Source organism: Artemia sp. Qi Xiang Cuo, chromosome 10, assembly GCF_049724085.1.
Source record: "Artemia sp. Qi Xiang Cuo chromosome 10, ASM4972408v1, whole genome shotgun sequence".
Lineage (NCBI taxonomy): Eukaryota > Metazoa > Arthropoda > Branchiopoda > Anostraca > Artemiidae > Artemia > Artemia sp. Qi Xiang Cuo.
This window is the reverse complement of record NC_142803.1, coordinates 69216190-69237926: the sequence shown is the minus strand read 5'-3', so window position 1 is coordinate 69237926 and position 21737 is coordinate 69216190. Positions and strand designations below refer to the sequence as shown.

General features: G+C 35.6%; 1 pseudogene across 1 annotated transcript in view; it reads right to left on the bottom strand.

The window, feature by feature from the left end:
* Positions 1-21737, bottom strand: part of LOC148948097 (uncharacterized) — a 129065-nt pseudogene that overhangs the window by 30440 nt on the left and 76888 nt on the right. The window contains exons 4-6 of the transcript XR_016142375.1: positions 13477-13909; positions 13175-13329; positions 12335-12754 (exon numbers count right to left, since the gene is read on the bottom strand). The product of XR_016142375.1 is annotated as an uncharacterized LOC148948097 (transcript). The remainder of the gene's footprint in view (positions 1-12334; positions 12755-13174; positions 13330-13476; positions 13910-21737) is intronic.

Sequence of the window (21737 nt, the reverse complement as noted above, 5' to 3'; positions counted from 1 at the left end):
GACTTGGTAGGTGCAATTGGGTAAATCTGAATGTTGAGAGAATTTTTCAAATTGGAAGTGACTTTTGCAGATTTGACAGTGCTATCTCAAAGGTGTTGCCAGATAACCATATCACCAGATCGTCAGCATATTGTACACTTGTGTGGGGTAGGTTCATGTCCCAGAGATATAGGGCAAACAGGAGGCAACTGAGGACTGCTCCCTGAGGTAGGCCTTTGGCTGTTGTCTTTTGGGGTGAAGAGGCAGAACCAACAGAAACATGGAAATTTCGCACCTCTATGAAGGATTTTATAAAGAATACTAGCTTGGGGGGTAGTCCAAGGTTTGCAAGTTTGTTTAAAAGGATTTGGTGGTTCACATTGTCATATGCCCCTTCAAAATCTAGGAAAGATGCAACTAGGACATTATTTTTTGAGAATGATTCATTTATTGCATTTGTTCAAGGAGGCACACTTGTGCCTCTATAAAGAGGCGACCCACCACAATGTTAAGCGATTTCAGGTCCTAGAGGTCGCAGAGAGACGGCGGTAATCGCATTTTGTAGCCCAAGCTCAAACTAAGAAACTTGCAAAATTTCATCCTCCTCCGACTTTATCTTCATGGGGTAAACTGGGCCGGAAGTTTGGACCCTCCCACCACAGCCCCCTTTAACGTTGTCCGATTGGGCTGAAATTTAGAGGTTATGCTTTCCTAGGGTCTGGGAGCTTATCCTCTAAATTTCAGCTCAATCCGATCACTCCTTTCCTGTTTTCAAAAAACCAAATATAGCCACTTAAAATTCATCATTTCTTTTTTTTCTTAGCCACGCCTACAGGCCACAGTTGGCCACGGATCGGGGTGAATGAAGACTCATTCGAAGCAGAATTTGACCTGTTAGGGCCTTTTGATATTTTCAGACCGAAAAAATTATCCCCCGAATTTACAGTTACGAAAAACCTTGTTTTCCTATATTAGCCCATGTTAATTTTTCCCACCACAACCCCCCTTTAACGTCATCTGATCGGGCGGAAATTTAGAGGATATGCTTTCCTGGGGCCTGGGAGCTTATCCTCGAAATTTCAGCTCAATCTAATCACTCCTTCTCTGTTTCCTAAAAACCAAATATCAAGTTTTGCTTGCGTCAAAAAGATTAATCAAGTTACTAAAAAACAACTTCAATTATGTCTCTTTAGTGTAGCGGTGAGATTCATGTTTGTCAGGCTGAAAACCTGAGTTCGATTCACCGTTAGATCAAATTTTTTATATACTGAATTTAAATTAAAAAAAACTCAGTTTCTTTTTTAAATTATTTGAAAAAAATTATGTTTTCTAAAGAGTTAAAAAGGCTGAGTTACAAGGTCGACCCTTAAAACACCCTCTCGAGAAAGAAAAGAATAATACACAATCCTCTAACAGTTAGTCTAGCAATAGTAAGTAATAAACTGTACAAAAACGTGCAGAAATTATTTGAAAAAAAACTACGTTTTCTAAAGAGTTAAAGAGGCTGAGTTACAAGGTCGAACCTTAAAACGTACAGGGATTAGGAGGCACAGTTGGGGGGCTGCCGCCCCCAAACCCCCGCTTTCGCAGCCTTTAAATAAAAAAAAAGTTTTTTAAACTGAAAGTAAGGAGCGACATTAAATCTTAAAACGAACAGAAATTATTCCGTATATGAAAGAGGCTGTGCCCTCCTCAACGCCTCGCTCTTTACGCTAAAGTTTGACTTTCTCACAACTCTTTTTTTAAACAATAAAAACTTTAGCGTAAAGAGCGAGGCGTTGAGGAGGGCACAGCCTCTTTCATATACGGAATAATTTCTGTTCGTTTTAAGATTTAATGTCGCTCCTTACTTTCAGTTTAAAAAACTTTTTTTTTATTTAAAGGCTGCAAAAGTGGGGGTTTGGGTGGGTGCCTCCAAAGTGGGGTGCCTCCTAAAGTGGGGGGTGCCTCCTAATCCCTGTACGTTTTAAGGTTCGACCTTGTAACTCAGCCTCTTTAACTCTTTAGAAAACGTAGTTTTTTTTCAAATAATAGCAAAATGAAAGCATCTGTTGATGAATGGTGTTTCCTGAATCCAGTTTGAGTGTGAGGGATCATATTGTTTTTTTCAACAAACCAGAGGAGTCTGTGATAGATCATTTTCTCCGTTATTTTCCCCATCACAGGATTAATCATTATGGGCCTATAGGACTCAGGGTTCTCATTGGGTTTATTTTTATTCAGGATTGGTAGGAGGGACGAACATTTCCATATATTGGGGAACAAAGAAGATGCCCAAGCGTGATTATAACAATTCAGCAGTTCTTGTTGGAATGAAGGGGTGAGATTCTTTATCCATGTAGGGTGTATATTGTCATAGCTGTGGCTAGTTTTGGTCCTAATATGATGTATTGCATTATTCATTTCCTGGATTGAAAATGAACTACTTATATACTCGGATCCTGGGCGTGGTTGGTAACTTGGGTTCATAGGAATTGGAGACATTTTGCTTCGATTATTTGATGTTAGCTTATTAACAAAAAGAGTTGCAAATAGCTTAGCTTTTTCATTATCATTGTCATAATGGGTATGATTATGTATAAGCTCATACAGGAGTGGGTTGGGGGAAATCTTTTTCCCAGAGATGCGGCTTATCACTTTATGTATAATTGGCTCATGTGTTTCTCTGGAGAGATTATTTGCAAAATTATTCCAGTAATTATATTTAGCATCTATTATAGTCCTTTTTAGATTAGATTCTGCTTGTAATTTTTTAAATATGTAGAATGTGATGGTTTTTTTTATGAATTCTGTCCTAGCTGCCTTTATTATTCTCCATTTATTTAGGCACTCATTTGTCCACCATGCTTTAGGAATGTGTTTAGGGAATGTTTTCTTAGGTGTTGTCCTGGGGATAGCATGATTAGCTGTATTTATTAGTAAAGATGTCAGTACTTCAGCATGTGTGTCAACGTTTGTGTTTGAAATGAATGAATTTAGGGTGAAACTTGTGATTTCATCATTTAGCTTATTTTGGAACATAGACCAATTTGCTTTAGTGTTGATATATTTGGAGGTATGTGATAGAGTTTCAGCAGCTTCATTTAGGGAGCACACTATAGCAAAGTGGTCAGTACATGGACTATCAATTTTATTTATATAAATTTTATTCAAAATATTTAATGACACAATTTGTAGGTCGATTGTGGAGAATCTGCCACTTTTGGGGTTGAAATAAGTATTCAGGTTTGGAGGGGTATCAACAGCTAATTCATTATTGTTTGAAGTCATATACTCAATCAATTTACCAGCTTTATTTGCTGGTTTATTCCGCCACAAAAGGCTGTGGGCATTGAAATCTCCACAAATAATGATATTTTTAACATATTAGAATTATTTATATAATTAAAGAAATCTATGGCATCTATAGTTTGGCCATTAGGGTTATAAAAGCTTATTATGTAGGTTTTTATGCTATTCAGCCAAACACTGATACCAATTGCATCAACATCATTAGCAAAATCTGGAAGATTGATGCCACAGAATTTTATATTGTTATTAACTACTAGAGCTACACCACCTCCTTTTCTCTCTGACAATCTATCCTTTCTCAGGAAAGCATATCCCAGAGACTTAATTTGTTGATTTTGGGTTAAATGAGTTTAATGGAGTCCTGGAGGCAAGCAATATTAATGGAATTATTATTCATAAAAGATATTAGTTCATTTAGCTTATTTTCTGTGAGTGATCTTATGTTCCACTGGAATATTGATATGTGTTGTGTTGTTGATTTATTTTTCATATGACTGTCCATCAATGTTCAGCTTTGTTAAAAGTAAAGCAAGATCTTTTTTTGCTTGAATGAGCATATCATCGGGTAATTTTTTTTAAATTACCATTTAAAAAAAATGAGGGATCATCAAATTTAGGTTCTTCCGTGAACTGTTGAGAGCGCAGTGCTTGTGCTTCCACTGTCTCCTTCCGATTGGTCAGTTTAAAAATTCTGAAAATTCCGACACCATACAAAAGAAAATCCAATATTTTGTCTGACACCACACTTGTTTATAACTGATCTCAAATCCAACAAATATCCGACTCTAACCGACAAATCTGACAATATTCTGTCACAGAAACCTTTTTATTTTCACAAGACAAACTTTTACACTTTCCGTCCAATAGCTCCTCCTCCCTCAATGGTAACATGTGAATATTTACCATTCCCCCCCCAAAAAAAAATCTGCATCTTATTCAATCTCACTTTTATTCTTTTTCACTTCATATATTTTAAAAAAATCATATAAAATTCTCTTTTTCCTCAAATGAAAAACAAACTTTCATCATTTTTTCCTTTTTTATCTGCACTTTTTTTTAGATACACTTAACACACATTTTCAGCCATCGCGCTGGCTTTCACACTTTGAGTCTTTTTAAGAGGGGGGGGGGGCGATCGAACTTTAAATCATGGGACATATGTCTTTTTTTTATTCCAGACTTGGCCAGCTTAATTGAGGTAAGGGTTACAATTTTAAATCAGTTTCTATGATCTGTTTTAACATCTTGCAATGTTGACAAGAAACGCTCTACAACAGTTCGAAAATCACAAGGTCTTGAACACACTTAACAATCCTGATTATGTTAGAGAACCTCTAAGCACCATTTGGTGTTTAAATTCAAGCCAGGTGACGTTAAAAATCACAGACACATGTCACATTTGGAAGATCAAAAAGCAGTAAACCCCACCATTCCTCTACTATCTTTCTTCCATCCCTCAACAGTACAATATATCTCTGTAGAATCGGTTGCAGCACCTATTTCCAAAGCTTTTGTAGGGTCAAGGATCTAAAATAGCATAAACAGTTCGTCCTCAAACAAGAATCGCTGCTTAATTGTCTTCACCGTCTCTACAAATAATTTACGAGCCCATTCATAGATGATTTTCACTTCATGTTCATTTGCTTTTGCTCTTGCATTGACAGCAACGTTTGAAGCAGTTCGTGAGCTGTCATACCCAAGTACACATCTTAAGCTTGAAGGTATTCACTTGCTTTGTCAGGGACGAGATTCAATGGCGAGGTTGATCTAATGTATCTAGTCTTTATGAAATTAATTTAAAAAAAATTTCCACAAAATAAATTTTTCAAAGAAAAGTGAATAACTCTATTAAACAAAAAATGAGCAAAAATAAAATTAAATAATCTACCAAGCTCGAAACTACCACAAATCAGCATCGACAAATAAATGAAACCCAAAACGAACAGAAATTAAAATAAATAACCGAGTCAAACTCAAATTGAGCAGTAATTAACATAAGTTGGGCGCAAAACCCCTATGCATTTCCAGGGCCAGAACAAAATTTGCACTTTACTGAAAAAGTACAAATGAATGTGCATTGTCAGTTTAATATAGATATACTGATATTTTGTAATCAAAATGTTAAAATTATTTGATTTATTAAAGTTATAAAAGTAATAACATTTATATTGTTTTCAGTAAAGTGCAAAATTTCTCCTCAAAAACATATTTTCTGTCTGGAAATCAACTACGCTGAACAAAATGACTATCTAAAAATTTAGATTGGATGTGTTTGGGGGAATGATGGGCGTGGGGGGGGGCTAGTTACCCTCAACACTCGGATCACCGTTACCCTCGGATCCAACCAACCAAACAGAAATCACTGCAAACAAAGGTGGGGCTGCCGTTCCCAACAATCGAATCTTCTATCACCCTTTTCAGGTATGAATGTAGTGGAACCTTGGGGCAAGGGGCCCCAACAAGCGAAAAATTTTCTAGGATTTCTAGGCACACCTTGTTTAAATTATTAAATGATAAATGTATGCTTTATTAAAGTCTTATTAAACTTTACCTTATTAAAGTCTTTAGGGGAGGGGGGCGGTAAATTTTTGGCAGTTCATATTATTGACTTACAAATGAAGTGAACATACCACTCGATGCCTTTTTTGCTCGATGCTCTTTACGAATATAATAGTCACTGCTATCAGAAATTCAAACTTACCCACCCTCACCCCTTGAATGTGCAAATTCGTTTTCAGTGAAGTGCCAATGAATCAGTAGGCTGTTGGTTTTTATTTAATTAAGAAAAGAGGCAGTACCTAAACTCTTGATTGTAGTAAAATTATATTCGTCTTGAGCCACTGAGAAAGAACTAATAAATCAAACTTAATATTTGATGTATAATGATATTAATTGCCGAAAGCTGATCAGTTCAAATTTTTTTTTTATAATTTTAATGTTTATTCTCAATATTAAGTAGAAAAAAAATTATTTCTAATAAAATTGGTTTTCAGTAAACCACCGATGACGCAGAAGGTTTAAGAAATTTACAGGGACAGAAGGATGCAATGCCCAAACTTTTGTTTCCAGTCAATTTTGTTTGATTCAAGCTTAATTTGAAATTCAATTTAAGTTTCACTCGTTTAAAGATTTACAAAGTTTCACTATCTCAAATATTTTATCTGATGCAATGGCTAGCTCAGATTTTCTATCAGATATATTTGTGGAAAAACGGCTTGGGGAAGGGGCCTAGTTACCCTCGGATCACCTTTGACTCTTAAAAAGGGTACTAGAACTCTCGATTTCCAATCGAATGAGTCCCCTTAAGTTTATACTCCTTCTACATGAAGTGCCTCTGGAAAAAAAATAAATGCAGTGCGGGGGAGGCTAGCTACCCTCCAATTACTTTTTACTCTCAAAAAGTGAATTACAACTTTCAATTTCCAATCAAATGAGCCCTCAATGAACTTTATACGAGCATCGCTTCCGTAACAACCATATATGCCCCCAAGGCATAACTTACAACGCCTACCCCAAGACCCTGGGGGTCTATGTCGACACCGTAGTCTCTTTTATCTGAACTTTGAACTAGTTTTAACAAAATGTCTATCTCAACATTTTTATCTGGTGCATTTAAGAGGTGGGGGGGGGGGGGCTCGTTGCTCTCCAATTTCTTTTGAATCTTAAAAAGTGAACGAGAACTTTCAATTTCTATTCAAATGAACCCTCTCCGAAGTTCCTACGAACATCCCTTTCATAAAAACCATATATGCCCCCAGAATATTACGTCAACACAAAAGTTTTTCTTATCTAAACTTTGAACTATTTTTAATGAAATAGCTATCTTTAAAAATTTTATAGCATAGCCCTGGGGAAAAAGGGTGTGTGTGGGGAGCTAGTTGCCCTTTGATATATTTTGACTCTTAGAAACACAACAAGAACTTTCAATTTCCAATCATATGAACCCTTTCTGAACTTTATACGGGCATCCCTATCATAAGAACCATACGCGGTCCTAGGACAAAACTGACAACGCCTCCTTCCGGGGCCCTGGGGGGTTGCGTTGACACCGGAGTTTTTGTTATCTAATTTTTGAACAATTTTTAAAAAAATGGTTATCTCAAAATTTGTAGCGGAGGGTTTTGGGGAAAACGGCGTGGGGGGGGGGCTAGTTGCCCTTAAAGCTCTTGACTCTTGAAAAGTAAACTAGAACTTTCGATTTCCAATCAAATAAGCCCTCTATGAAGTTTATACGGGCATCACTTTCAAAAGAACCATACATACCTCTAGGGCATAACTTAGACCGCCTGCCCCCGGGTCTTGGGGGGTTGTACTGACACCTGTTTTTATTATCCGACCATTGAACTATTTTTTTTTAACTAATGGTATATCTCAAAATTTTCATAATATGGATTTGGAAAAAGGAGGCGTGGGGGGCTAGTTACCTTCGGATCTCTTTTAACTATTAAAAAGTGAACTCGAATTTTCAATTTCCAACCAAATGAGCCCTCTGAAGTTTGTACGAGCATCCCTTTCATATGAACCATATATGCCCAAGGACATAACTTACAACGCCTGCCCCCAGGCCCTGGAGGGTTGTGTCAACACCTGAGTTTTTGTTATCTGACTTTTGAACAATTTTTAAATTAATGGCTATCTCAAAATGTTTATCGGATGCATTCGGGGAAAAGGCGCTGGGGGGGGAGCTAGTTGCCCTCCAATCTCTTTTGACTCTCAGAAGCCGAACTAGAACTTTCAATTTCCAATCAAATGAGCCCTCTCTGAAGTTTTTGCGAGCATGCCTTCCGTAAGAACTATATATTCCCCCAGGACATAACTTACAACGCCTGCCCTCGGGCCCTGTTTCGACACCGGAACTTTCGTTATATGGTCTTGAACTTAAAAAAAAAATGACTATCTCAAAGTTGTTATCAGAAAGGTTTCAGGAAAAAGGGCGTGGATGGGGGGGGGGCTAGGTGCCTTCAATTTCTTTCGACTCTTAAAAAGTGAACTAGAGATTTCAATTTCCAGATAAAAGAGCCTATTTGATGCTTATACGAGCATCCTTTCCATAAGAACCAGATATGCCCCAAGGGATTAACTTACCACGTCGACCTCCGGGCCCTGGGGGGTTTTGTCGACACCGATGTTTTTGTTACATTATATGTGAACTATTTTTAATAAAATAAATATCTCAAAATTTTTATGCGATGCAATGGGGGAAAAAGGTCGTAGGGGGCGGGGGGGGGGCCAAGCTGGTTACCCCCCGATATATTTTTAAACTTAAAAAATTAACTATAAATTTCAATGTCAGATCAGATTTGCCCTCTGATAAGATTATACGACCAAACCTTCCAAAGGAACTATATATGCCCCCAGGGCATAACTTATAACCCTTGCCCTGAAAACTGTGGGGGGAGTGTCCTGCTCAAAGATAAAATTTCCAGAACTTTCAACTATGTTGAACAAATTGGCTATCTCGAAATTTTTATTGGAGAGGTTTGGGGAAATGGTGGGCATGGGAGGGGTGTTAGTTGCCTTCCAATCACTTTCGACTATTAAAACGGACACTAGCCATTCAAATTTCCAATCGAATGAGCCCTTTTTGTGGGAGGAAAGATCCTTCCCCATAACCCCCGACCCTCTCCCCACTACCAGAAAAAAATCCCCCTTGAAAACGTCTGTATACTTCCCAATAACCAATAATATATATTAACAGTAGGTAAAGTTCAAAACTTTCAGCCCTATACCCGGGGACTTTGGTGGATTCAGTCATCCTAAAAGACATAGTTATCCTATGTTTGACCATGCTGAACAAAATGGCCATTTAAAAATTTGTATTGGGCGACTTTGGGAAAAAAATAAGAATGGGAGGGGGCCTAGTGGTCCTCCATTTTTTTGGTCAATTAAAGAAGACACTAGAACTTTTAATTTCCGTTCCAATGAGCCCTTCCACGATATTCTAGGACCTCTGGGATGATACGATCATCCCTGGGAAAAAAAAACAAATAAACATGCATTCCTGATCTTTCTTCAGGCAAAAAATACAAAATTCCACATTTTTGCGGATAGTAGCTTGAAAACTCTATAGTAGAGTTCTCTAATACTCTAAATCTGATGGTGTGATTTTCATTAAGGTTCTATAACTTTTAGAGGGTTTTCCCCCTTTTTTTCGAAAATACGCCAAATTTTCCAAGGTACGTAGCTTTTAATATACTGAGCAAAACATGATGAAACATATGTATTTTTAAATTAACATGAAAATTTTATTCTTTTAATGCAACTATTAGTGTCAAAATTCCGTTTTTCAGAGATTGGTTTACTATTGAGCCCGGTCAATCCTTACTTACAGTTTGTTGCCACGAGATTTTTGATATAAAGATTCCTATATCCTTATTCTGTCTTGGAAGTTTTTTTTTATGAAACACAAATAAACTATCGGATTCAGAAGAATTCAACGATTCAGTTCCCAAACACAGGCAGTTAAGAGACAGTGGTAATTGCAAGAAGTACTTTTGCCATTCTTCTGCAACAGTCATTCCACAAAATTGGACTTATTTGAAGCAGCTAGAATAATCATAATCGATATTCACAATGATCTTTTAGCAAAAAAAATAATCACAATTTAAATATATAAGAAAATACTGGAACTTCCGCAACTCAGGGCCATATGACTTAAATGAACAAAAAATACAACAAAAGATACATAAAGTTTCAATGCCTGGATGTAGCACGATATATTCTAGCAATAAATAATGTAAAACCGGTGAATAAACTATCGGATTCAGAAGAATTAAACGGTTCAGTTCCCAACTCCAGGCTCTACAAAGGCAAGCGACTAGCAAGAAATAAGCAAGAGATGAATTTGCAGTGCTCTTGACATTTTTCTGAAAAAAATGGACTTATTTTAAAGGAGCTAGAAGACTCATAAACGATTTTTAAAATGATCTTTTACCAAAAACTGATTTATCAAAAAATAATTACAATTTAACTAAATAAGAAAACACTTAAAATTACGAAAATCAGTGCAGTATGACTTTAATGAACAATAAATACAACAAGTGAAATTTCAATTCGTAGATGCATCACGAAATATTCTAGTAATAAATAATCTAAAATACATTCTCATGCAAACACAAAAACGGTCTATTACATGCAAACTAGCTAATGCTATACTGGGGGGATGAGAATATTTCAAACAGATCAGAAGATGGGATGTTAAAGGGTGCAAAACGAGGAATTTTTTCATTTGAGTGTTCATGAGTAAGTGCGAAAACTAAAGAGCCACAAGCAGATCGGTGAAAATTTCGCAACTGGAATTTAGCCTCAAAATGGCTTTGATCTGAATACTTAAATTCATTCAAACTATTTTGCATATTAGGTAATTTCGAAGACCACATTACCTTTCCATGACGATCAGTAAAAGTGCAAATAAGGATATATCCTTCTACTGATCCGCAATATTTCTCAAATGACGGTCACTGTGCATGTAACCAAAATATCCAGTAAGCTTTTTGTTTTTTGTTTCTAAAGACTCACTCTTTTCTTAGAATGAGTTGTCTGATAGAGTTATCTAAAGCTGTTAGCAGCTTTAAGAGATTTTCATATTCTAGTCAAATGGTGCCTGTTTTTTTGAGACTGTTCTTGAAAGATTGGGACAAACAGTCAAACATTAGCGTAAAGAGCAAGGTATTGAGGAGGGGGCAGCCCTTCATGTAAAGAATAATTTATCTTTGTTTTTAATTTTAATGTTGCTCCTTAAATTCAATAGAAAAAAACTTGTTTTTAAAAATTTAATTTTGTTCGTTTTCAAATAATACAGGTCGTCCTCCATGAAATATATCCCCTCCTCACTGCAAGAAAAACTTCCGTGAAATTTCATCCAACATAAAGTACACCGCAACTTGTCCTCATAAAAAATTGCCCCTCCCCGTCAAATTTCTTGAAGACGATGCAGCCTGAAAAATCAAAAAGAAAACTTTAATTTGTAAGATTTTAGTTTCTAATCTCCTGAATTTCACTTCCGTGAAAATTTTATCCAAAATAAAGTACACCGCAACCCGTCAGGTTCCCTCCTCATAAAAAATTGCCCCTCCCCGTCAAATTTCTTGAAGACGATACAGACTGAAAAATCAAAAATAATATTTTAATTTGTAAGATTTTAGTTTATAATCTCTTTAATTTAGGGGACCGTTAAGACAAAAAAATAAATCCTAAGAAAAAAACAAATTACAACGCAACCATGATCTGTCTTCCGCCCAGAATAACAAAATAACAGATTTTTGTATATAAGAGCTTAAAACTTCTATAATAGGGTTCACAGGTACACAGATTCTTGATGGTGTGTTTCTTTCAAGATTTCTTGACTTTTAGGGTGTGTTTTCCCCCTATTTAAAAAATCGGGCAAATTTTTCTTTGGCTCTTAAATTTTGATTGGTAGAACGAAACTTAATGAATCATATATTTGGAATTGGCATAATAAGATGATTCCGTTTGTAAGAATTTTGGTTACTATTAAGCCTAATCGATCCTTACTTACAGTTTGTTATCACGAACTGTTTGATAAAGACTCGCTCTTTTCGTAGAATGAGTTGTTTAATGATCATTCAAATGGAATACTCCAAAATACTTCATTTCTAAACGGTTTTGGTAACGCTATATGGCAAAAGTCTGAACTATCTGATGTATAAAGAAAATTCTCTTTTCAATAAAGCATCTGAAAGTCACCACATGTATATTGGTCTGTCACCTATAGGCACTTTTTGGTGCTTTTTCATAGAGGCTGACTGAGAAAAAGTCTTCCTAAATAGATCTCATACATAAGGTCTCTCACCAGTAAGAACTCTTTGGTGCATTTTCAAAGTAGATGATTCTAGCTAAATCTTCTGACATATTTTGCACTTATATGGTCTCTCACTTGTATGTACTCTTTGGTGTGTTTTCAAAGGGCTTGATCCAGAAAAAACTTTCTGACATGTGTCACATTTATATGGTCTTTAAGCTGTATGTACTCTTTCGTGTGTTTTCAAATGGGTTGGTTTAGAAAAACTCTTCTGACATATGTCACATCTATATGGTCTCTCACCTGTATGCACTCTTTGGTTAGTTTTCAAAGAGCATGATTCAGAAAAACTCTTCTGACATATCTCACATTTATATGGTCTTTCACCTGTATGTACCCTTTGGTGTATTTTCAATTGGGTAGTTGTAGAAAAACTCTTCTGACATGTGTCACATTTATATGGTCTCTCACTTGTATGTACTCTTTGGTGCGTCTTCAAAGAGACTGAGGAAGAATAACTCTTCTGTCATATTTAACATTTATATGGTCTCTCACGGGTATGTACTCTTTGGTGCGTTTTCAAAGAGCCTGATTGGGAAAAACTCTTGTGACATATATCACACTTATATGTTTTCTCACCTGTATGCACTCGTTGGTGCCTTTTCAAAGTATTTGATTCGGACAAACTCTTCTGACATATTTTGCACTTATATGGTCTTTCACCTGTATGCACTCGTTGGTTCGTTTTCAATGAGCTTGATCCAGAAAAACTTTTTTGACATGTATCACACTTCAACTGTCTCTCACCTGTAGGCAATCTATCGTGTATATTCATATGGGGTGATCTAGAAAATCTCTTAGGAAAAACGTCACATTTTGATTGTATTTCCCTTATAGTCTCTCTTCTATGCGTTTTCAAAGTTACTGACACGGAACATCTATTCAGACACGTATCACACTTAAATTGTATCTCACCTGTATGTACTCGTTGGCGTATTTTAAATTGTGTTGTTTTAAAAAAACTCTTCTGACATATGTCACATTTATATGGTCTCTCACCTGTATTCACTCTTAGATGTATATACAAAGAGCTTGATTCAGAAAAACTATTCTGACATATATCACAGTTATATGGTATCTCACATGTATGTACTCTTTGGTGCGTATAAAAATGGGTTGATAGAGAAAAACTCTTCTGACATATGTCACATTTATATGATCTTTCACCTGTATGTACTCTTTGGTGCCTATTCAAAGAGTCTGAGCTAGAAAAACTCTTCTGGCACACCCCACATTTATGAAGTTTTTTTCCAGTCTGTATTACTTAATGTTTTTTAAATTTTCTCTGCTTTTCACTAAACAAGCCACTATTCAAAAATGTTTTCTGATTATTTAAGTCTTTGGCTTCAGTTTTAGATTCAAACAAATTTAAGGAGACGCTTGTAGACGGATCCTGTGGAGAAACTAGCGATATATTCCCTTGCATGTTTAGTTCAAATACATTTTGTGAAAAGTGTCCTTGTAAAAAAAGATGTTGTCTCATATCACCAATAAAATCTCGTAAACATATAGGACACCTTCTTCTTTCCCCCATTTGGTGCTCCAGATTTTGTGCAACGAAATCTTTGTAATCATGAACTACAGCTGGACAGACATCACATTCTATCTGTGACAGTTCTTCACACCCAGTGTCTATGTGAAGATCTAACATCAAAAAGGATTTATCTGCTTTTCCACAGGAATCACAACGCCAGATGCCTACTGTTAATTCTTCTATAGCCCTCTTTGTCCGTTGTCTCACCATAACAATCGGTTTTGGGCCTGACAGTTGCGGTAGAGTAATGCGGTCAGAACAGCCCAGGTTAGAACGGATTGACCCTATAAAAAAAAATCATTAAATTAACGAAGAAATCGAATAAACCGAAATTAAAGCAACACTAAATGAAAAAAAAAACATTACACAAATGCTGCGTCTATAGAAAAAAGAATAATAACAAAAAACAACAAATTTATCCTTGATGGTTAGAAGGGTTTTAACAAATAAATAAATCTATTCTATTCCTATTTTACTTTTTGAAATACTTTTATTGGCAAATTTTACTGGAAAGTCTTGTAAATTCGATATATAGAAACTTTTTGAATCTAACAAATCAAAATTCTCTTTTATAATGTTTACTCAGAAGAATATATTCGCGGCAAAATTACCAGTGTCTAAAGGGCATTGAAGCAATAAAATCGTAAGCAGTAGTAATTAAAGTGCAGTTCTGAGGATGGACATATGTAAGAAAATTCTCAACTGTCCCCTTTTTATATTGATTTTTGAAAAAACTTATGTTTGTGCTAAATAGAAATTTCAGCTTTTTGTTGACGAAGGTATTTTTACTCCATTTTTCTTTTAATCCATGCTAATAATGTTTTCGTTTTTGGGACACTCCTTCGAGAGACAAAATTTCAGACTATTGATTTCAGTAGAAAATTCTTGTGATAGATGTCAAAACGACCTTAATAGTGATATTTGATGACGAGCAGGTCTTAAGCACAGCTTAATAGTACATGTAGACTCTGTTTTGTTATTTAGCTCTGGAGAAAAACAAACAGCACTTACGCTCCCCCCTCAACAGTCTGAAATTCTGCATATTTAAACAATTCAAATAAAAATTCTGTCTTCCAGGTATGTGTCTGCAATTTATAACTGCCTTTCGAGTAATAATCAATAATATTTCTCCCTTTCTATTACACCCTACATTAAATTCACGCTCTAATTTTCTTAGTAGTCATTCTAAAAAAGTCACAATTACAAAAATCCGAAAAATTACAGAACAATTTTCAAAAAAATAAGCCAATAAAAATAAAAATAATTTTTTTTTTTAATGTGAGAAGCGAAACATTGACAAAAAAGCAAAAACTATTTAGTCCTTAAATATATTTCACACAAAACGTGAGACTTATGTTTTCAGTGCTAACTTGCTGGCAATCTCCATAGCTGATATTTAAACATATACAGTAAAAATTTTGGGATGCTTATTTTATTCCGCGTAGTTGAAAATCCGCAGTCCAGAAATTATGTCTTTTAGGATGACACCCCCACAGCCCTCAGGGTGAAAATTATATGTTACGCCCTGGGAGCCATATAAGTTTTTATAGAAAGAGTGGTAGTATAAGCTTCGAAAGGGGATTATTGGATTAGTAATCAGAAGTTCTAGTGCCCTTTTTAAGAGTTAAAGCGATCGAAGGGCAGCTACCCATGGGTGTAGAGAGGGGGGGGGGCAGGGGGACAGCTGCCCCCCCCTAGAACTTCAAATTTACGATAGATATTGGCGAGAACTTTTCGTATGTTGGAATTTTTTTGTTGGATGTTACCTGATAGATGGTTAAAAGCTGGAAATAAACAGAAATTTCCAAGTATGGTTTGCGATATCAACATTTACGTTTCAATCTTCAATATTGAGTTTCAGTCCGATATATAGATAGGAGACTGGCCCACGATCGGATGATTTTGACTTATTGAATTCTCCATGAATTGATTCAAGCGATAAGAAGTTGCTGAGCATGTCAAAGCAAAAGTAACTCATTCAATACCATCCTTGAAAAAGACAATTAGAAATACTCCGCCATTTTTCCACCTGGATACCTCTCTATCCAAGTGGTCAAGAGTGCCAAACCTGGGCCATCCCGGCACTGGTTCATTCGTCTCTGCCATACGTTTGGCCGCCGGACAAAAGAAAAAGAAAAGTGACCAGGGGAACGTTAAAGCTTGTTTTTCGGCTACAAAATTAAGAAAGAATATGGTCAGCATAAAAAACTACAAAATGAATTTAATTAAGGTTTAAAAAAAATGAAGAGTATTAATTTCTAATTATACATTGATTGATCAACACAAAATTAAGCTGCTCCGCTAATCTTGGTGTTCTACCTTTCAGTGGTGGCAGTTTTATTTCAACTTCTGTCTTTAAGACACTATTCATCTCGTCAGTTAGCACAAAGTCTCTTGCTCCAGTCTTCTTCCAAAAGAGGACCTTAAGTTCTTCAGTTGCTACTTGTTTGATAAAATGCTGCAAGCAAAGCAAAGAATGAGAGGCAGTCATCCAGCCAGAAGTATTTTCTGAGCTGATCATGATGGTTCCTGGTAAAGGTCCCCTGAGTAAAATTTCCGAACACTGTTTTTGTGGGGAAATAAGTAAAGGAGGGACTGTGTTCCCAACACATTAACACCAGCACAAATCGTGGTCAACTGACCTCTTTCTGCTGACGTGATGTTCCCTACTTACTTCTGCCCTCGCTGTGCAATGATTTTACTAGGCTTGTGGATTTTTTCAGACCTGATTCGTCAAAACTTCCAATGTCTTGTGGTCTGAACATGTGTTTATATGGGCCTCAATCCAGGTTGTTAAAGAAAGCTCCTACACTGTGACAGTTGAAAGCAGTTGTCCGTCATAAGCTTGTACTTATTGGTGTTCTTACTGATAGAGTTTTAAGGCAATCCATAAATCCACGGTACCAATCTTTACCTGTAGTTCCTCCACTGTCTCCGCTGCCTTTGCAGTTCCGTTATCCGGTACTTTTATGCTCTTAATAATGGCATAAGTGTATGCAAATTTACACACTTCTAGGGGAATACAGTCGAAAGCATATCAGCTATCGTTTTCAAGTACGTTTTTAGTCTCTTTGCTTGTTCCTCTGTAAATATTAATCATGGGTTATAACAGGATGTAAGGAAATTCAGGTCCAGACTTTTTAGAGGGATATTCAGCTTCTCAATTTTTTTTTTTATATAGTCTTGCAGCGTTCCTCTAGGGACACCCATGGTACTTCCAGAGAATCCAACTGACTTCTTGTAGAATAAGACAGAAAAAACTGCTCTTTTATTTTCTTCTGGATCACAGCCACCTTTCTTTCTTTTCTCTTCTGTTTTCTTTTAATCATTTTATTTTGAATGAAATTTAACAGAAAAAAAAAAAGAACTTCAGTTCACCTACTGTTCTGACAGGATTAAACAACGCCAGAAATAACACAGTTTTGGGTATTAAGCTTGCCTTCAACCTTTAAATATGCTATTTACACTGCTTTTACAAGCATAGCCCACTTTTGGACACCTTGGTACGGCAAGCCGAATTTACCCTGGGTATTGTGGCCGAACATGGGAGTTCAATATCCCACAGGATGAAAAAATACTAACAGCAAATTGGTGAAGATGGCACGTCTCGGAAGCTTACAAAAACAGGCAAATAATAGGAGAATACAATGTGAGTTTTTAATAGGAGAATACAATGTGAGTTTTCTAGTATTCGTAATTAGGCGTAGGCTTTCAGACAAAATTGAACAAAATTCCAGAGTTAATCACCATAAAACCTGATCCAATCTGAAATTTTTGGTAAAAGTATTAATTAAGGCAGGGCTTTTTTTTTTAAAAATACACTGCAATCTGTCAGAGCGTTTATAATCCACCAGAAGCCCCATAGGTTTTTGTATTGAAACTGTTTGCTTTGGCTAGACGTGGGCCAGTCTCCCCTATACCAATATTAATATTTAATTTTGCCCAACTGTAAACTTTTGAGTTGAATTCCTAGAAGAAGCTGTTATCTAGCCATAATGTGATTTGTGTCAAATCGCTTTTGTGGTGTTTATGTTTTTTGGAAATTGGAAGTAGGATAGTGGGTCTCTTATGTTATACTGTTGCAGGAAAAGTAGAACATGGAAAATGTTAAAGGCCGAGTTTTAGTGAAATATAGAATGACTAGTTTCTAAAGACCTATATTCAAAGGACCTCGGGAAGTATTAGTAAGATCCCTCCCCCTCCATCACAGAAGCGGCTACCCCCCCCCCCTACACAAGATGCTGCCTACGCCCATGCAGCTACCCCCCCCCCCACACACACACAAAAGTAGTATTTCCCCAAAATCAATCCAACTAAAATTTTGAGAAAGCCATTTCATTCAAAATAGTCCAAAGATCATACAACCAGGCTTTTGGGATGAAACAAAACCCCGGAGCATAGGGTTATGGGTTTTAAGTTATGTCCGGGGCATTTAAGCTTTATATGGAAGGAATGGATGTATAAACTTTAGAGGAGTCTCATTTGGTTAAAATTCAGAAGTTCTAATCCCTTTTTAAGAGTTAAAAGTAATATAGGGCATCTTTTTCTTGAAGGGGTGGTTGCATAAACTTTAGAGGTGGCTCATTTGGTTGAAACTTGGCAGTTTTAGTTTAAGAGTCAAATGTTATGAAGGTCAACTAGCCCCCATCCTAACTATCCCTCTTTTCACGAAACACATCTGATTGAAATTGTGAAATATCAATTTTAAAACAAAATAGTCTAAAGAACACATAACAATGCCACCAGGGCTGACACAAGCCCCCAGATCCGTGGGGAAAGAGTTGTAAGTTATGCCTTGGGAGCATATAAGGTTTTTATGGAACGGTTTGTCGCATAAACTTCAGATGGGGTTCATTTGATTTGAAGCTGAAATTTATAGTGCTCTTTTTAAGACTCAAAAGTGATTTGAGAACAACTAACCCCCCTCCCCCACGTCCATCATTTCCCAATACAAACATCCAAATAAAGTTTTGAGACATCTATTTTTGTTCATCATTGTTGAAAGATTAAGTAATTTTGCTCTAGGGCGAGGCCACCCCCCCCTCCGGCCTCAGAGTGAGGGCTGTAAGTTAGGCGATTTGATCATTGTTTACATATATTATATATTACTGAGAAAGGGCATGCATGTTTGACTAATATGAAAGGCATTAAGGCGAGTCTTTTAAGGAATGTTGAGGGAAGTGTTGAACTAAATCAAAACATGTTATGTGTAAATGCGTTTTCAAAGAGGGCGTAGCTCAGGAATGACTGAGTATATTAACTTGGAACTTACAGGAAATGATAAGGGATAAAATTAACTGACCAATATTTGTACATTTGCAACACTTTGCACACTACTACCATTACCACCACCACTACTATCAACAAAACTACTACTTTTGTAGCAGGTTTTACTGAGGCTGAAAATCTTGAAATAAATATCTGACGGAACGTTTAGGGGAAGGTTGAACTAAATTAAAGCATATTGTGGGCATGTAGATTGCTAATACGAGAGTATCAGCAATATTTTGGAACGGCTTATCATATCAAAAGGAAACATCAGGGGTAGCATGAGTGGAAAATCCAGTTTACTAAAAAGCAAAATGTACCTGCTACTACTACTATTAATACTGCTGCTACTACTGTTAATACTATGAATAATAATACACTTTTACTGCTAGTACTGTTCTGACTTCTACCACAACTACTATGATACAAGTACAATATAGGCTAAGGGTATGAAGGTGAAAATTGGACAGAATATTGAGGGGGAATCTAAAATAAATCAAAACACTATACATGTAGATTGTCAAAATTGATTTTCTCAAGGGTTAATTTGGGTATTAATTTGGAACTTTCGGACATAACTTAAAGGGGAACATACATTGATGAAACGGTAATGCATGAATGCCATTACAAACACTATTACCACTGCTACTTTTACAAATACTACTACTGCTGCTATGCTAAGCTACTCCAACTAATACTTCAATTGCATAAACTTATAAGGCTTAGAGTATTAAGATGAAAAAAGCGTCAAAATGAGATCGAAAGTGCACATCAAACATACTTTTGTAACAACTTATCAAGGCAATATGAAACTTCAGGGTTATAATGAAATCAATATTTATATGAAAATCTTGAAAGATGTTCATCCTGGTAACGCTACTATTACAATGACTACACCTGTTTCAGTCAGTAAGTGTACAAAACTAACATTACAACTACTTCTACAACCAGTGGAACTGCCATGATTCTCGCATTATTAAGTCTAAGTCTATGAAGGTAAAATTTTTTAGAGAATATTTGTGGCAAATTCCAATTAACAAAAGACACTATGCGCATTTAGATTATCAAAAGAGCGTATCTTAAAGTACCAGTGACCCCAAAGTGAAAAAAATATTTAGCCTTATAGATCTATCCTAGGACTATTTATACCTGGAAACCCGTGTTTACTGCGAATTTTCTTTTAGTTGCTATAAGCAATATTAAGTTAGAACGTCTGCGAATATTTGTATGAACAATGTTGCCAGCGAAAAAAATGGAAAACCCGTGAAACGGAAAAGAACTCCATTGAATCTGACAATGCTTTTCATTTGTGAAAATTCAAATCTACAAAATCTGCTGATTCCTATATTAGTGAAATCTACCTAGTGAATAAATATGAGCTCATTAAGTTCTGAAAGTGACTATTCTGATTTGTCAGAAAATGTAGTTGATGGTGACCAAATGCTAGATGGTATTTAAGATACCATTTCAGGATATATGTTACACCTCATGTAGCTTCTCTTTCTATCCAAGACTCCCCTGAAAATGTCTAGGTGGCGCTATAATTTAGCTAGGATGAAAGTGAAAACGTCATTTGATGTCTTTCGAAGGCTATTAATTAAAAAAAACTTTCCGAAAAATAAGTTTTTCAAAGAAAAGTAAAGGCCATTTTAAACTTAGGCTCAGCAGATACAAATACCTGTTAAAATTAAAACAAAAAACGACCAGAAATTATTATTAAAGAATAAATGAAACCCAAAACGAACAGAAATTAAATAAACAATCATAGCAAAAAACATACACTAGTTAATAATATAAATGAATACATAGATCTTAAAGCGATTAATGCTTAGATTAAATATAAAATCAAGCTTAAAACGAAACAAAATATTTTGCTATCGAAGTATACATGAAACTCAAAACTAACAGAAATTAAACAAACAATCAATGCAAACAAACATACAATAGATATAAATGTAAATTAATAAATAAATATTAAAACGAGTAAAACTGAAAGTGAACATGCAAATTACGCTTGAAACTAACAAATATTGCTACAAACAAGAGTTTGGGCATTGCCTCGTTCTGTCACTGTGAAAGTCTAAAACCTACTGCGTCATTGGCCGTTTACTGAAAACTATATGTGTCTTGAACAGTCTTGGAAAGTATAAACAAAATCAAATTGAATATTTGATATATAATATATTAATTGTTTAAAGATCCATCAGTTCTAAATTTTATTGCACTGTAATTTTATTTTCATTTTTAATGCTGTAAGAACTGGAAAAGAAAATATTTGGAATATAATTCGTTTTCAGTGAAGCGCCAATGACAGAGTAGTCTTTAGGTTTTTACAGTTAAGGAAGGGGACAATTTTAGGGGTCTTGAACAATTTTAGAAATATCAGTTGAAAGCTGATCAGTTCAAAATTTTACTGTTTATTTTCAATATTAAGTACAAAAGAAAATATTTGTAATACAATTCGTTTTCAGGGAAGCGCCAATGACGCAGTAGACTTTTGGTTTTTATTTACAGTTAAGGAAGGAGGCAGTATTCAAACTTTTGTTTGTAGTGAAACTATATTCGTCTTGAACAACTTTAGAAAGAACTAAAATTAACTGAATATTTGATGTATAATGATATCGATTGCTGAAAGCTCATCAGTTCAAAATTATACTATATTTTTAACGTTTGTTTTCAATATTAATCACAAAACACAATATTTGTCGTAATATTGGTCTTAAGTAAAGCACCATTGACGTAGTAAATTTTAGACTTTTACCGTGAGAGGAGGAAGTAATGTCAAAACACTTGTGTTTACTGATTTTGTTCATTTCAAGTTTGATCTTCATATTCAATGTAAGT